General features: G+C 40.3%; 1 long non-coding RNA gene across 1 annotated transcript in view; it reads left to right on the top strand.

The window, feature by feature from the left end:
- Positions 1-13,273, top strand: part of LOC137348233 (uncharacterized) — a 103,054-nt gene extending 89,781 nt beyond the window's left edge. The window contains exon 3 of the long non-coding RNA XR_010969104.1: positions 13,052-13,273. This is a non-coding gene — a long non-coding RNA (uncharacterized lncRNA). The remainder of the gene's footprint in view (positions 1-13,051) is intronic.
- Positions 13,274-18,898: the final 5,625 nt, after the last annotated feature.

The raw sequence follows: 18,898 nt of genomic DNA, 5'->3' as shown, positions 1-18,898 counted from the left end.
CCAGGGAGTGGTCGGTGTCGCAGTCCGCACTGTGGAAGCTGCGTGTGATTTGAACACTGTTTAAGGTGGCTCGCCTTGTGACAATGAGGTCTAGCTGGTGCCAACGACGCGATCTTGGGTTCCTCCATGAAACCTGGTGACAGGGTTTAGTGTGAAAGAACGAGTTGGTGATGCAGAGGTTATGATAGGTACACAACTCAAGCAGTCTCTGCCCGTTCTCATTCATCCTTCCAACGCCATAGCGCCCAAGGCAGGAGGGCCATGAGTCATGGTCGGCCCCAACCCTGGCATTAAAGTCCCCCAGCAGGAATAGGTGTTCGGTATTGGGGATGCTGCTAATGATGTTATGGAGTTGCTCGTAGAACTGGTCTTTAGCTTCAGGTGGGGAGCAGAGTGTTGGAGCATAGATGCTGAGTAGGTGTACTGGACCAGAGGTGGTGAACAGTCGGATGGACAGTATGCGTTCCCAGCGATTTGAGGGAGGCTCAATCCTTCCTCAGGTAAGGGGACCAAAACTGTACACAGTACTCCAGTTGCGGTCTAACCAAGGTTCTATACAATAGAAGCAAGACTTCACTACTTCTGTACTCAAATCTTCTTGTGATAAAGGCTAACATACCATTAACCTTCTTAATTGCTTGCTGCACCTGTATGCTAGCTTTCAGTAATTTATTGATGAGGACATCCCAGTCCCTTTGTACATTTGCACTTTCTAATCTCTTACCATTTAAAAAATATTCTACACATCTGTTCCTCCTTCCAAAATGGATAACTTCATATTTTTCCACATTATATTCCATCTGCAATGTTCTTGCCCACACACTAAGTCTGTCTAAATCCCCTTGAAGCCACTTTGCATCTTCCTCACAACATACATTCCCACCTAGTTTTGTGTCATCCGCAAACTTGGAAATATTACATTTGGTCCCCACATCCAAATCATTGATATATATTGTGAACAGCTAGGGCCCAAGTACTGACCCTTGCGATACCCCACTAGTCACAGCCTGCCAATGCGAGAATGACCTGTTTATTCCTACTCTCTGTTTTATGCCTGTTAACCAATCCTTAATCCATGCCTGTATATTACCTCCTATCTCTTGTGCTTTAATTTTGCTAACCAACCTCCTGTGGGGGACTTTAACAAAAGCCTTCTGAAAATCCAAGTATACTACGTCCATCAACTCCCCTTTATCAATTCTGTTAGTAACATCCTCAAAGAACTCCAACAGGTTCATCAAACATGATTTCCCATTCATAAATCCATGTTGACTATGCCCAATCAGATCATTATTATCCAAGTGTGCATTTATCACATCCTTTAGAATAGATTCTATCATTTTCCCTACTACTGATGTAAAGCTAACAGGTCTGTAGTTCCCTGTTTTCTCTCTCCCTCCCTTCTTATATAATGGGGGTGACATTTGCTGTCTTTCAATCTGCAGGAACTGTTCCAAAATCCATAGAATTTTGGAAGATGATCACCAATGCATTCAATATCTCCATAGCTACCTCTTTGAACACTCTGGGATGTAGAACATCAGGTTCTGGGGACTTATCAAACTTCAGCCCCATTAATTTCTCCAATACAACCTTCTTACTAATACTTATAGTTTTTCGTTGTCCTTCCTAATCTTTCCATCTTTGGCTTGGTGGCAATTTTTCGTTACATCTCTCTGAAGTGTATTGATACACAAAAATAGTTCCAGTTCTGGGCTATTATCCTTATTGCAGAGTGGCCAATGGAAACCTGGGAACAAGTTCCAAAGGGAGTTTGTACATATAGCACACAGAATTGCATGGGATTGCATAGAAACTACAGCACAGAAATAGGCCATTTGGCCCAACTTTTCTGTGCCCGGTGCTTATGCTCCATACACACGTCTTCCCACCGTCATGAAGACCCCCACCTGCCAAGAATGAGGCATATTAATTTTTGTCATATGCACATTAATTTTAAACAGTTGCTGGAGTGAAGAGATGACTTGTTTGAAGAGACCAGCAGTGGCTAAAAGAACATTTGCATACTAAGAGACAGTGCTTGGAGAAACAAAAGAATTGCTCACTGATTCAATTAACAGAGATTGGGCTGGGCAATGGTGATCCACATCTTGTTGTGGTGGGAGGCAGCACTACACACCACCCCCCCCCCCCCCGCTCCCCCCCCCCCCCCCCCCCACACCCCCACCGATGGCTTTGGAATCCACAAAAGATAAAGGAGAGTTTGTTGGGTAAACTTTGTCACATAATTAACCTGCTGGCCAACTTGGAGTTTTGAATTGTGCTCACAGGACAGTTTGAAGACACAGACTGCAGAGTGTAACTGAATCTGGAACAAGACAGCCTCTTTCCTGGCTGGCTCTCTCTCTCACTTTCTCACAAGCCTCTGGACCCACTGAAGACACGTAAGCCTTAAGAGAGAAAAGACTCCTACATTAAAACAAGTTAAAGCATGCACAGGGCCCCAACAAGCAGCCAAACTTACCGGCAACCAAAGACTCAACATCAAACTTAAAAGTCTGTAACTACCAGATATTGCCTCAAACATTTCTCCTTTATTCCTTCTACTTTTTCTGTCTCTATCTGCGTGTGTCCTTATTGAGTATGCATGCTAGCGTGGTCGCATCGCATATTTGTAGTTGTTAACCGAATTAGAGTTTAAGATGAATGAACTTCCACCTTTCTTCTTTAAATCTAAGAAAACCTGTCCGATTTGATTTCTTTGCTTTGCAATTGGAAAGCAGTGAACAAGGATTCACTGAGGGGGGAGCTAAAAACACGGTTTTAAAAAAAATTCAATGCTGTTAAAGGTTAAACCAGGCAAAGGCTGAGAGGGAACCCCTAGATTCCTTCTCACCTGTTTGTAACACCACTCTTATCTTATCTCACATTATCAGTGTGTTCAGAATTTCTAATGTTCAGAATTTAGTGACAAAATAGAAGTCAGGTGGTTTATATATAGATTAACAGGAGTAACATGTTGGAATCTAATATATAGTTTTGGAATTTTGTCATGCTTGGCCCCCACCTGCCAAGGATGAGGCATATCAATTTTGTCATGAACATTAAGTTTGAACTATTGTTGGAGCGAGAAAATGACTTGTTAAACAGATCAGCGTGGCTGGAAAAAAACATTTACGTACTAACAGACATCAAAGGTGAGAATGTGCATTCCAGGACCTGTTAAGGAAGATACAATCCACAAGGGCCAGGGCTGGTTAGACCAGCTGGTCACATGACTAACTGGCTGTTCCAGGGTTTTTTTTGAACTGGCCACAGAGAGTTTGAACTCAGAAAGACTGTTTGCTCCTGGACTGAGAAGATCTCTCCCGTCTGCTCCCATCTCTTTCTCACAACCCTCTGAATCCACTGAAGACACATGAACCCCAAGAGAGAAAATTGTCCTACAGTAAACGAAGTTTAAGAAGAATACTGGGCTCCAATGAAAAGCAAAATCTACCTACAATCAAGGACTCTACAGTGAACTCAAAGAACCATAACAAAAGCTCTTCAGATATTGCCTCAAACATTTCCACGTTATTTTTCTTCTGCTCTTTTCTGTCTCTATTTGCATGTGTGTATCACGTATGCATACTAGCTGGGTGTGTCGTGTATCGGTGGGCATCAACCGAATTTGAGTTTAAGTTCAAGTATAATAAATTTCAACTTTTTTTCTTTAAACCTAAGAAAACCTGTTTGTGCTGGCTTCTTTGCCTTTTAATTGGAAAACGGTGAACAAGGATTCACCAAGGGGAAGCTAAAAACATGGTGTATTTAAAATTAAACCCTGTTACGGTAAGAACAAGTGAAGGCTGAGAGGACCCCTAGATACCTTTCTCACTGGGTTGTAACAATTATACATATGTATATTTTTTTAATCTGTGGATAAAGGGTTCACATGAACTTTAGCATTAGTTACTGTTATGAACTCAAGCCAAGCATTTGGTATTTTCTGTAATATATATTGCCTGTGTTTTCAAAATTGGGAACTTCCTACCCTGTACAGAAAGTCCTAGTACTGCAGTGCAAGTGCATTGACTGAGTATTAGATCACTGTATTAGTGATAAGAATCATGTGATTACACATATATTCATAATGAGTGTCATATTTTGATCATTTAATTATAGTTCCTTTAAATCTCTGTAAGTGTTTTGAACAGAACTGTCACTGTTGTACTGGTTTAAAAGCCATGTCACTGATTTATAGCATTCAGTGTTGTCTTTGTACTGCAGGTAGCAGTTTGCTGTCAGTATTTGCTTTAGCAGCATTGGCCAACGGCAACCCTGCTTAAGACAAACAGCTTTGCACTACCCTGCAGTCATGCAAAGCAGAACTCCTTGCACATAAGTTTAAACAGACGCACAGAGCTCCAATCAGTGCAAATGGAATTTATAGTGCAGGTCCTGTAAAAAAAGAAAGGACAGGAAATAACTTGCAATTATACAGCACCTTTCACAATCTTGGGACATCGCAAAGCAATTTACAGCAAATGAATTACTTTTGCTGTTCTAATGTAGGAAACGTGTTAGCCAATTTTGCACACAGCAAAATCCCACAAATAGCAATGTGACAATGATAAACTCATCTGTTTTGTTGATGTTGCTTGATAGTTAAATATTGAGCAGGACACCTGGGAGAACTCCCCCGCTCTTCCTCTTGTCTCAGTGGGCAGCCGTCTCACCTCTGAATCAGAAGATCATGGGATCAGGTCCCACTCCTGAGACTTGAGCCCATACCTAGGCTGATTCTTCAGTGCAGCACTGAGAGAGCTCTGCACTGTCAGAGGTGCTGTCTTTTTGATGAGATGTTAAACCTAGGCCCCTCTGCCCTCTCAGTTGGACATAAAAAATCCAGTGGAACTATTTGAAGGACAGGGAGTTCACCCCGTTATTTGAGCTAATATTTATCCCTCAACCGACACCTAAAACAAGTGTCCAGTCACTTATCTAACATAAGAAATAGGAGCAGAAGTAAAGCCTGACTACCCGACCCGAACCTGACTAGACCCGACTGTGACCATGAAGAGTAAGTCATTGGTATAAGCTGAGAGGACGACCTCCACACCTGGCCCACGCAGAGCTAGTCCCGTCAACTTCCTCTACAAGAAGCACAGGAAAGGCTTCACGCAGATGGCATGTAACTGTCTGGATATGGGGTACCGCTGATGCACTTGTCTCCTGAAGCGAAGGGGCGCCATCAAGGACCTGTTAATATTAATCAGACACTCCATGGCAGCGTACAGAAGTCAGATCTGGCTGACGAAATGCATCCAGAAACTGAATGCCTGCAGGAGACCCGAATAAGAATTCATGATCCACCCTGTCGAATGCCTTTGCCTGATCCAGGGAAAGGAAGGCGATTGACTGACCAGCCCTCTGAGAAAGATGGATCAGGTCCCGGACCAAATTGATGTTGTCATGGATTGACTGTGTCAGGTCTGGGTCAGGTTGGGTAGAAATTCTGAGTCCAGCATTTGGCCTCTGGTCGGGTCGGGCTGGGCACTGCTTCCGGGCAGTCACGGGATCAGGCTTACCCATGATTCCTCGCAACTCCAGCTCAGGAATAGCCTGCTGCCGGAACAGATGAAGGAGATTCGTGTTGGGTCGGGTTTGGGCGCAAAAAAAATTAAAGGGCTCGGTTCGGGTTGGCTCTGGTTGGGTCTGGCCCAGGTCGGGTTTTAATTTTATATCCGAGCCAAACTTTAAGCAGGAGTAGGCCATTCAGCCCCTTGAGCCTGCTCCGCCATTCATTAAGATCACAGCTGATCTGATTGTGGCCTTAACTCCATTTTCCTGCCTGCCTTCCATAACCCTTGACTCCCTTGTCAATCAAAACTATTTGTTTTGTGGGAGCTTACTGTGTGCAAATTGTCTGCCATATTTTCTACACTTTAAAAGTTGTTAATTGGCTGTAAAACAACTTGGATGTCCTGAGGCCATGAAATACTCTATATAAATGAAAGTTTGTTCTTTTTTAGTGCTGGTTTAGATAGTGGCATGGAATTGTGCTGTGTGATATAATTGTAGAGACATGTTTATATCTTCATATGCAGTTTCTCTGCCTGCTATTATAACAACGGCATTAACCTATCTAAAATACATGAGTTAAAGGCTCTGTTAGCATAGCAGAGGAGGGAATGTCTTTCTAGTCATATTGCACAGTGTAATTTCACTGCACTTATGTAAGCTCTTGGTTGAGCAGCCAATGGAAGGAATGAAAGATCTATGGCAGGGGTGACCAATCTGGAGCCACATGTGGTCTCTGAGCCCTGCATTCCAGCTTCTGAAGTCCACAAGGCCTGAATAATCATATTTGCATTTATTTCTTTTGACTGGTTTGTCTTGTTTTAATTTTGTGCACCTAGAGATTTGGAAAAGACTTTTCATAAGGCCAGTCTCATTGAGAAATAATGAAAGAGTTTGATGTAGAGGAGATCTTTCCACTCGTGGGGGAGTCCAAAGCTAGGGGCTATGAATGTAAGATAGTCACCAATAAATCTGATGAGAAATTCAGAAGAAACTTATTTATCTGGTGAGTGATCAGAATGTGGAACTTGCTACCACACGGAGCAGTTGAGACAGATGCATTTAAGGGGAAGTGAGATATGCACACGAGGGAGAAAGGAATAGAAGGATATGTTGATAGGGTGAGAAGAAGAGGGATGGAAGGAGGCTTATGTGAAGACTAGTTGGGCCAAATGGCCTGTTTTGTGCTGTAAATTCTATATAAATCATCTCTCAGTATCAGCAATTTGAGATATATACAAGTTAATGGGAGCATGGGTTCAAACCCAGTGGCTTTTTGAGAATGTGAAATCAATCTTTTAAAAAATCTGGAAATAACAGCCTACTGTCAGTTAAAGTGACCATAAAGCTGGTGAATCGTCATAAAATCAACTGATTCACTAGTGTCCATCAGGGAATGAAATTTGCTGTTATTACCCAGTCTGGTCTACATGCGACTCCAGTCATACAGCAATGTAGTTGGCTCTAACTGCCCTTTGAAGTGGCCTAGCAAGTCTCTCATAATATGTCAAACCGCTACTGCAGCATTTCAAAAATTTGGTCCACCACCGCCTTCCCTGGGTAACTCGGGCAATAAATGCTGGCCTTGCCAGTGATGACCATGTCCTGAGAATGAATGTTAAAAATGTAATATGTAGCCTTTGAGGCTTCATAGTGTATGTATCAATATTGTCCACCAACACAAAGGCTTGGACAACCTTGCTCAATTAGACTACTGCCTCAAATACTGAATCTCACCTAATTTTTTATTTTTTTTAAACCAGGACAGTGATACAACCAGTGCATGCCATTGCCTCGTACCAAAATAATCAGTGACATATTAAACCCCTCTATAAGGGTCTCACATTCTTTATTCCATAATTAACCTCTTCGGTGACATCATTAGTGCAATATTACCAGGAAATCATCTGCTGTAAATTACTGGGAAATTTTAAGCCCCCTATATATTATAACGGGTTACAAGATATCGTAATAAATAACAGTCCCATTACTTAAGAAAGGTCGCGACATTAATTTCTCAGAAACCTAAATGGTAATCAAGAATTAGATTACAGTCAGCAAATATAATTTCTGGCTCGTTATCAAGAATCATTGATTGTTAAACAAAAAGGTTATTTTTTGGTGTTGTTTCTAGATTTCAGCCTTGCTGATAAAACCCAATAAAGTGAGCTCACTTAATCGCTGTTGGTTTTCAATCACTCCTTTTACAAGTACCTGATATGGTTTTAATAGTGTGCACACGCCCAGGGTGCACAGCCTCTAAATATGCTGCGAATCACATCTGTTTTCCTTCAGATAGGTTTTACTGAGACCAGGCATTTACACAGTGATAACCTTTCAACCCAGCTCGTCCAAAAAGGGTTAGATTGTATTTTCACTTCGATAAAAGAAGCAATACCCGGAGGATAGATTTGGAACCAGAGGCAGGCCCGTCACAAGCACAGAACGCGATCATATACTGAGATTTGGGTTTCTTTTTAAAGTTCCATTATCATTTTCCTGATGTTTATATTTTTGAGATGTGTTCAGTTTGAAACAAGATATAGATATTCTGCTGGTTCGTTGGTCCTGTACTTGGAGGTTCTGCCATGCAAAAAATGGTTATTTTATTAAATGTTTAAGATTTATATTTTCTTCACCCGTTGAATGTTTTTGATATGTTTTCTAAGGTGATCAATGCGGAACACTGAATCGAGTGGGCCAAGTTTGTCATAAGCTTTATTCTTGAATATACACATAAAATAAACATTTATACATCAGCTCTTGACACCGGCTTTTCCCGAGATCAACAATGATTCATTTCCCGCATTCCTGCTGTCTCAGTCCATATTCATTGCGTCTCGTGTTTCGCACCTGTAAGGTCACCGTCAGCAGTTCATGAAAACCTAACTTCTTCTGATTACTTGTGTAGATCTATGGGTTCAACCTCAGTCAAGCGTTTAACAACTTGGAGATGGTCCTGAGGTTTGAAGAAATCAATGTGGGATATTGTGCTATGGCACCCAATGTTTACCATTAATAGTATTCCGTTTATTCTTCTATTTTTCGCACGATTTTCTGTTTTATAATAATATATTTTTTCATGGAAAATGTTTCTTGTGCTACTTAGCTCAATCATCTTATAATTCTGATGAGTTTTATGGCTTGTTGGTCAGTGATGTCCAATGCTCAGGTGTTCTAAAGTTAAGCAAACAGCAGTGAAGTAGACAGAAATGTAGGACAGTGCTAAAACCTTTCCAAAATGTAAATAAACGTTGTGCAACGGAGAAACATGAAGCGCTGTTTTGGCAACCATTTACTCAGAGAATATATATATATATATATGTATAATAATAGCATAGCCAAAATGACAGATAGAAAATGTGATTTAGACAGATAGCTATTTATATTCATTTAAACATTAGATTGCATAAAAGATAAATAAAAAATATATAGTTATCTACATGCAGGTCTACTTATGGACAATATAAACGATATCCGTTATATTGTAGTCCGCAGTTATATCTATCCGTGGATTATGCATAAATTATTACTTACCGATTTCTGTCTGTGCTGATGAATGTCTGGAGATTTCTATCTATCTCTAATCATGTAAAGATTCCGTTATAATATCCAATGTTGATTCTTTAGCGAATGATTTTTAAGAAAGGTGAATGAAATTGACTAAAAAGAACAAAGTAATTGGAATTGTCACTAGTTGCCTTTGTACAGCGGAAAGTCAGAGTGAGTTCACTTCCGCATTAACAAATGAGAAATTTGTTTCTAACTGGTGCTCCAGTACAGATGCTAAATATTTTAAGATTGCGACGATTCGCAAGATTTTGGAAAACCTGGGGATTTTCAAACAATGAAATGCCAAACACGATCACCAGGTCAATAACAGCAGCAGCGAAATAACCTTCCTGGACCTGTAATAGATGATAAAATAGTAAAAGTTTAATTTCTGCCTGGATCCGCTGGATCATGCGTGGGAGCTCCCTCCTTGTGTGTAACGCTACTGATTGTATATGGGATGCATTATTTACTGATTATACACACATTCCCATTCCATTCGGAGTGAAAGATCGCTTTCTTATTGAAACCAAGTCGAGAATATTGATAGTGGAAAGGCATATAATAGAAATCCGAGTTCAATTGCAGAGTTAAAGCCAAAACTCACTTCCCATCACCGTTTAGAACCTCTGTTATAATATAACACATGAAATCAAAGTCCCTTCTAACTTTTCAGGCGGAAATTATTCGCCTTTTTAAGGCTGGCTAATATATGTTTTGACTATTGTTTATATCTGCTTAATAATCACAGTAGAATGAGGATTCTGGTGCACAGCAAAACTTTCTTAAGAAACAGAAATTAATCTAACTTTTAAACTAATGTGAAATCGTCAACTAATGTGAACTCTATGCATTGTTTTTTAAAAATTCATTCATGGGATGTGAGCGTCGCTGGCTAGGTCAGCATTTATTGCCCATCCCTATTGGCCTTGAGAAGGTGGTGGTGAGCTGCCTTCTTGAACTGTTGCAGTACATGTGAGGTAGATGCACCCACAGTGCTGTTAGGAAAAGAGTTCCAGGATTTTGACCCAGTGACAGTGAAGGAACGGCGATATAGTTCCAAGTCAGGATGGTGTGTGACTTGGAGGGGAACTTGCAGGTGGTGGTGTTCCCATGCATTTGCTGCCCTTGTCCTTCTAGTTGGTAGAGGTTGCGGGCTTGGAAGGTGCTGTCTAAGGAGCTTTGGTGCATTGCTGCAGTGCATCTTGTAGATGGTACACACTGCTGCCACTGCGCGGGAGTGAATGTTTGTGAATGGGGTGCCAATCAAGTGGGCTGCTTTGTCCTGGATGGTGTCGAGCTTCTTGACTGTTGTTGGAGTTGCACCCATCCAGGCAAGTGGAGAGTATTCCATCACACTCCTGACTTGTGCCTTGTAGATGATGGATAGGCTTTCGGGAGTCAGGAGGTGAGTTACTTGCCACAAGGTTCCTAGCCTCTGACCTGCTCTTGTAGCCACGGTATTTATATGGCTACTCCAGTTCAGTTTCTGGTCAATGGTAACCCCTAGGATGTTGGTAGTGGGGGATTCAATGGTGGTAATGCCATTGAATGTCAAGGGGAGATGGTTAGATTCTCTCTTGTTGGAGATGGTCATTGCCTGACACTTGTGTGGCACGAATGTTACTCGCCACATATCAGCCCAAGCCTGGATGGTGTCCCGGTTTTGCTGCATTTCTACACGGACTGCTTCAATATCTGAGGAGTCGCGAATGGTGCTGAACATTGTGCAATCATCAGCGAACATCCCCACTTCAAACCTTATGATTGAAGGACGGGTCCTGTACGTTCCTCCGGAGGCTGTTACCCACTTTGTTATAAAGTGCATTAGGTTCTAAAGTTAGAATTGAAAACGAATAAAAGTTTCAAGGCTGCCAGTGGGAATATTTGTACCTGCTGCCAAACCTGAGGGGACGCTCTCCGCTTTGAACTCCCCAATGTAACATTACCCTTATATTAAATGCATGTAGGTTTACAAGACATGCGTCTTACAGATCTTAATAGAAATAGCACACCCATTCTGCCATATTTCATGATTGTAATTGTCAGGATAGTGCTTTATGCCAGATGCCATAAGACAATATATATATGATTCAAGAAACGAAACGCAAACGTTCCCAAAATAATAACCAAAAATGCCTATTAAAAATGGTTCTACTTTTTTTTATTCGTTCATGAGATGTGGGCGTCACTGGCTCGGCCAGTATTTATTGCCCATTCCTAATTGACTGGGATTCTTATTGTTCGCTATCTTGTAGTCCGATCAGGCAAGTTGAGAATAAACTAAAAAGTTTGAAATTAAACCTGTAATTTTTCCCACCCGTTCCACTGTTCTTGTGTTCGTTTTAGGATGTTAGCGACATTTATTCACCTCTTGTTCACTGGAGAACGTTCCTTCTCGTTCTCAAGTACATAAATAATGCGATAATTTGACTTTTAATTTCCTGCCTTGAAAAAGCCTTTCGATGAGGGAAAACCGCGGCGAAGTTTGTATTTATACATAAAATATATCTAACTTTATATTTGGGAAAACCACCTGGAAGTTTAGTTTTTTCGGAGAGAGGTGTCCGTTCACCGTACATTTCAGTGTAAATGGCTTTATATCTAATACATTTATTTATAATTCCTCATTGTCTGCAATTCATGATCTGCAGTTTTCCTCCGTGTTGTGTTGCTGGGTTTGGGGTCCGTGTAATACATTAAGAATGAGTCTGGTTCATTTTTAAAAAAGTAAAACCCGCTAACATTTTGGGTGTTCCTTTTGTAGCGATATCTCAGCTTAAGTTTGAAAAATTATCGACTGGCAGAAAACAATTACATTGAAATTAATTCACTAAAAATAATCCCGAGGTTGTTATATTAAACGGACTTTTTGACACAGGTGTTGGTGTAAGAGAGCAGGACTCTATCCTTAGTATCCAATGCTGAATTAAACCAAGTTAACGCGGTGCGATTACAAGGGATAAGGTCTTTTTAAAATAAATATATCGGCTGCTTCAAACACTAATAATGGAACACAGCAACTCGAGTTATGAATTGGTTATGTTGAATCTGTATTTTGAACATAAGTATGAGACCCTCGTTCTCACAGTTTTGTTTTGCTATGGAATATAAAATTCAGGATATTTTATGGAATTCAAGACTTGCAACAAATCTGCGGAATATTGGAACGATGAGATTCGAGTTACCTTTGTAACTTTGTAAAGTGAATGTAGCCGAACATGGCATTCGGGCGTAAACGTAGGATGTGGTTGGTGGCACATTTTTATGGAATACGGGTTCTGAGTGTATTGGGGATAGTGGACATTGGGATATTTTTTCAATCCCCCCCCCCCCCCCCACTCCCCCCCAACTCAGGTACGGAAGATGCCATGACAGAGACGGTGCAGGTGTCCCCAGCCATGGCCACCCCGACCCGGGTTTGTCCCTTTCTGCACCCCAAGGTCTCAGCACAGCAGGAGGATTACCTGGGAAACAGGAACGTGGACCTCCGCCTTGTGTTACTTGGCGCTATGAATATTAATCACTGCAATCTATTTCAACCAGCGCTGTAACCTGACAGATTTTGAGTTCTAATGTGTCCTGTCATTTATTGGAGATGTACGCTCACTCGAAATTATTCCACAGCTACACTCGTCTATCAATTTCGTTAAACAATCCATCACTATCTGTTTATGTACCTATTTAGAGAGGTTATATGGAATTACTTCCACCTATTAAAAGATAGTATGGAAATGTGTATCCATTTATCCATTTTTTCTTTATGCACTTGTACATATGTCGGTTCATGGAGGATTTTGAACCAGGGTAAGTCTATATATGTAATTTCAGCTTTCCAGCATCTGCAGTATTTTGCTCTTGTGTATGTCTATTTATTTGCCAACCAACGTTCCTAGAAAGTTTCTTGGACATAACTTTTGGAAGAAATAACAAGGTGTGGTGTGCTGATGTATCTGTCGCATTTCTTTTCCAGCCCATTGCTGACAAGCTGCTTTGGTCGGGAATACAATGAGACCTCATCCTGGAGGCGCGTGTTTGCTTATGCACGTGTATATATATGCAAATAACGGTGATGGGAGCAACCGGACTCTCGGAGGTGAGACATGTTAACTCGGCGACCCTCCTCAGACAGGGAGTTGACACGCCGCATCCCTAACACACAGTTCCAGACAACGGGTGCAAGGGCTGCAGAGAAATAAAGGGATTTGGTTTGCTTATCTGCAATGTACGCAAAGACTGGAATTAAAATGAGTTAATGACGGCCACAAAGGGATTGTGATAAAAATAACTTCCTGCACAAAAATAGAAGCGAATCCATTCATGAATCTTTCCCCCCGCTGCATCGCAAAGGGTGTTAACAGAGCTGTGCCAGTTCAAATATCACACATATACATATTCATATACTGTGTGTATGTACACACATATATATACATATATATGTAGATGCATGATGTAAGGTGGGAGGAGCAAAAGCACCGGCATCGATCAACTGGGCTCAATGACCTCTTTTACATTATTTCTACTTACTGCACAGAAACAGGCCATTCGGCCCAACAGGTCAATGTTGTTGTTTCTGCTCTACAGGGACCTCCTCCCACCCTACTTCATCCAACCCAGTCAATGAATCCTTCTATTCCGTTCTCGCTCATGCATATATCTAGTTTCCCCTTAAATGAATCACTGCTATTTGCCTCAACTGCTCCTTGTGATAGTGAATTCCACATTCTCACCACTCTCTGGTAAAAAAGTTTCTCCTGAATTCCCTATTGGATTTACTAGTGCCTATCTTACATTTATTGATGCTATCTCTGTTCTCCCCTGCAAGTGGAAACGTGTTTCCGTGTTGTAAAAATCTAATTCTGTGTAATATAAATACCAAACCCATCTCATAATATATTAGCTAGAACGATTGGTAGATAGATGCATAGATAGATTAGATTAGATTCTAGATTTTAAAAATACACATCCAAAAGCTATAGCATTATTTAATTATTTTCGGTAGAATATTTCTGAATTTATTCCTTTTTGAAGATAAAATTGTGCAAGAAAATTTATTTGAATAGTTGACGAGAAAATCATATGAATATTTTAGTAATATTCTCCCCAACAAAATATGCACTCTCTAAATGTGTTTTAAAAATTATTGGCTGTAATCTTCATGATGGCAGTTTTTTAATGTATTCTCCCATTGTGCCTTGACCCTGTAAACTAAACAATAGTGAAGTTTCATTATATTTTTCAAAGAAAATAATCAACCTCCTATAAATGTATTGGTATAAGTTTTTTATATGCATGGGACAATGCATCACAATGGAGACATAAGGATGAAGTTTACTTTAGACGCTGCCGCAATTAATGAACGGAAACTTTTAACTTTGTTTTAACCTGAATTTTGTTTCTGTGTCTAACTGTTGATAGAGGCGGGGAGGCTTGAATTCGCCTCTGTTGTCAGATATTTCCGGGAACTTAAAAAAAATCCTCCCAGCCAATTTTACTCTTTACCCTATGAACTAAAACCGGATGAAGCTGATTCTGACCAGAATTTGCTACCTGCTAGACTTTTTCGTGTATCTATTAAATGAGCTGTGCTGGTGCTCTTGTTTCTTTAAAAAAAAACATAGTCATCATTTGGGACAAATAATGCTTAAATTTTCTGCAGCAATTTCCTTTACCCTCCTGTTTTTCATAATGTAATGAATAAGAATTTATGGCTGTAATAATACATTGCAGGAGCAGTTCATCGCTGCTGTGTTATTACCGTAATGTCTTGTTTCTTTGATAGATGAGAACTAAGCTTTTGTGACCCCGGTACAAAAAATAAGCCAAATGAGAACATTCATTAATGCAATAAAGATTCATCTGAGGCAGACTTTGCTACGAATATTTTAGTACTATGATGTTAAGTTAAATCAAATATTGATGGATTTTGATATAATATAGTGGGTAATGTTTAAATAATTAAACTGATTGCACCACACATAAAACAACGAAATTCATTGAAATATGGAAAAGAAAGCACTTGGAAACTTCAAAAGTGACCTTCCAATCCCCCCTTATTTTTTTTAAAGTACCTGCCTTTCCAGCTTCATGATTAATTCACTTCATATCAGATAAAGTATCAGTTTATATAAATGATCAGATTTTAGAAAGGTTACTTTTTATTAGGACTGTAATAACCCATCTCCATATCCTGAGCTTGCCACAGGCGTGGCCAACGCCATCCATAAACTGCCATTAACAATTCATTTATTCAGTGTAGATGCGACCTTTGACCTTCCACAATCTAAATGAGTTGCTATTTGCTCTTTATTTTGATGCTTCCAAATCTTACAAAATCATTTTGAGGCTGGTTTGAAAAAGGCGAGTTTTTGTTTTAACACTGCATTGCCCTTGGACTACAGGGAGAGAAGAGAGAAGGTTCCTTCTAGTCCAAAGTTGACCCTAAACGAGGAGCTATGAACGCTTAATCAACAGTGACCCAGACTGCTGAATTAATTTCGGCGTGAACTCTCCGTGAACCAAAGACTAGAGAAGAAGAGCTGGCTTCTTGCGGCTGGCCCTGGGCAAACCTTTCAGCCTGAGTAAATATTGAACGAGTCCATCTGATGGCCGGAATGAAATGGTCTTGTCAAACAAATGTAAACTTAAAAGGGGGTAAACCCACAAGGAGCTGAAAATTGTACGGCCACTTCCTCATTGTTTTCCATTCAGGTCAAACTCTCCTTCACCTGCCTACTAAGTAAAGATACACGGAGGTGATCAGTAATTAAATTGAAAAGAGAGACGTGTTGTCAAATGTCTCTCACCATTCTCAATAACATTTTAAAATCTCGTCTTTAACTGAAAAAACAGGAAACAGCTGATGGGTACAACTACATTCTTCAACAATTTGCTAACTTGCCTATATGCACATTTAAACGCTGAATCTGGTTTTTGAGGGGACCGAAAGTTAAATAAGTCACCGTTCTGATCTGACCTGAATAAATAATCTGATCTGAATGCTGTCAAGTATTTAATGATCTACGACGCATTGTCACATCGAATCTCGATGAACGTTTAGCTATCCTGCCAAAATGGCACTGTTGTGTGCAGCTTAGGATTTTCCATAACTCCAAATTTCTTCTCTTCAATGGGACTGAATGAAACAGTTTGATTGTTTACCTGTTATTTCCTGCAGCCTAAACCTATCCATTTGAATTATTTGAAATGAAACAAATCTGAGGATAAAACAGAAAGAGAACTGAATGGGATTGTAAATTGCGCTTTGAACAACTCGAAAATCATGTTCCATACACCAGTGGGAGGGACCGTTCCCTTTGCATTGCCTGATGCACTCTCAATCGCTATAATTTCTCTGTGCGATTCCCTGTCCCTGTCTCTGGCACAGTGCAGTGTGTAGTAACCAGGACTCTAATAGAACCTCACAACCAAAATTTGATGTAGCATTTTAAGGGAAATATTTTATGATAATAACCTCGACGCTTAAATGAGATAGACTTAATATCAGCGCGGAGAAGCTGAAATGCTGAAAGTTCGCTTATTGTTGTTTCGCGTCCTTTTTGTAGCTGGTTACAAGTGCCCCGTTTGCGTTTGGTTAAATACAAGAAGCATTTAATTGTAAAACGCGTGAAGTTGCAGCCAATACAACACCGGACTTGTGGAGAGGAAAGCACGAATGACTAATGTCTGTTAATAGTTCAAAGGAAACCGTCATAAATTTTATGAGTGCGGTTTCCTTTACATCAAAAGACATCACATAGCGAGGATAAAAGCTCCCACAAAACAAGTGCAATTAACACAAAGTCGTCAGGAGCAGATGGCTGTGGTCTTTACACTCAGGACAGAAGTTAGTCCCTTTGAAATTACTTTTTTTTAAATCCCCTACAGCCATCAAGAACTTTCGAACATTGTCTTTTATTTATTTTCAGCTTTCTGAAGATGTTTTGGGGTGAATACCAGCGTCACTTATTTATATATTTACTGGGAGGGGGAGGGGCAACGCGACGGCTGTTGCAGCTTCTGCTGCAGTCACTCACTCCGAATACTTTTCATTCAATGAATTTCAAAGGCAGGTTTGAAAAAGTGCGACATCAGAAGTATGTAATTTACACCAGAGTTTGCATTGAGAGGGAGGGTTAAAGATGCGTGTGCTTGTCAACGAAAATAGAATGTTGACCTATAAAACAGTATTTATTACGTGGCAAGATTGTACAGTCGGCGAATTCCTCAGATGTTTACAGTAACAATGCACAAAACCCCGTACCATGGAGAAACCGGGTAGTTTGCAACGATTTCCGGTAACAACTCCCCATTTCAATGGGAAGCTGTACTGTCTTTTGTTATGCTCCGCAACTCAAGCCAGATCAGAAGAATTCCCTGGTTACATCATTGTTCTCCAGTGCAGATATTCGGTTGAAATGCATTGTTCATGCATGCAGTTTTGTCCAGAGTGCTGGTACAGGCGAAGTTTGTAGTATTCTTTAAGCAGAAGTAGAAAATCAACATGTTTTCAAATGAAAATGATTGGAGGAGGCAATCAAGTTTGCACTAAACATCTCGCCCCAAAAGTAACACAACTTCTCAAGCATTCTGAATTCTCAAACATTGTCTCCCTCGGGCCCAGCAACTCTCCTTTTTACAATATAATATTTGTTCTAATTTCCGAATCTAATAGATTTACTCGACAATCGAGAAGAGAACAAATGCATTTCTCCCAGCTTCAGAAGCTCTAACTTTGCCCCTGATCAAGATGTAGTCTAACTTTTCTTGCGCATTTTTCCACGTAAATAAATTTTACTGAAGATGACGGCAGGACCAGTGAAACCTTTCCCAGAGATCTTTAACAAAAACAAGAAATGCTGGATTCACTCAGCAGGTCTGGCAGCATCTGTGGAAAGAGAAGCAGAGTTAACGTTTCGGGTCAGTGACCCTTCTTCGGAACCCAGGGATCTTTAAAGTGCGTTATTTTGCTGAAATATGGAATAAAACGTCTCGAGTGTACGTTTGTCAGGACGTTTGTGACAGGAGGTCTGGATGTGTGTGTGTGTGTGTGTATGTATGCGTGTATGTATCTCTGTGTATGTGAATATTAAACGTGTAATTTATATTTCTGTATATCTGTGAGCATGTGTTTATAACTGCGTGACAGTGTGTTGAGATTATACATGAAGGTACGCATTTTGTGCGAAGCTACACATGTGTGCGTGGGGGTAAGTATGTATGTGCGTGTGAGAGGGGAACTCCACTGAATCATGTGTGTAAGTTTATATAGGTCACAGTGTATATGTTAAGTGGGTTAATTTTGTTGGAAGTTAAAAACTAGTGCACTTTTGCATTGCGTTAAATTCGCCATAGGAATCTAATCTCTTCCCGTCATCGTATAATTTGATTGTTCGGGCGGTGGCTATTGTAGAGAAATGGTTTACTTTAAAATGAATACATGTTCTGTATCCCGATTTATGTCATTAGAGCTAAACGGCACTTAAAACCACCAATATACATCGAAAATTTCAATCTTTTCAGGGTGATTACTTTTAAAATATCAGTTGTGATTTATTGTATTATTTGTACCATTCAGTTTACTCTGAATTTTGCCAGTCTCTCTCCATTCGTTCTCACATAGAAAGTTTGAGTGTTCTCCGCCTGAGATGGACAATGGTGTCATCTTCAGGCGGCTTTTGTTGACTTGTTTGTTAATCCCAGAGGCGTTTGGAGGTAAAAAGGTCACTCGTACATCCGGAGTTTGCTCTTGCATTCCTCGTTTCGCCTATACATTTATTTTAAAGACGCGACCCAGGAGTGTTTATTTAATGTTGTTCCT

Source organism: Heterodontus francisci, chromosome 33 (assembly GCF_036365525.1).
Source record: "Heterodontus francisci isolate sHetFra1 chromosome 33, sHetFra1.hap1, whole genome shotgun sequence".
In the NCBI taxonomy this organism is placed as follows: domain Eukaryota; kingdom Metazoa; phylum Chordata; class Chondrichthyes; order Heterodontiformes; family Heterodontidae; genus Heterodontus; species Heterodontus francisci.
This window is presented reverse-complemented; position numbering and strand designations above follow the sequence as displayed.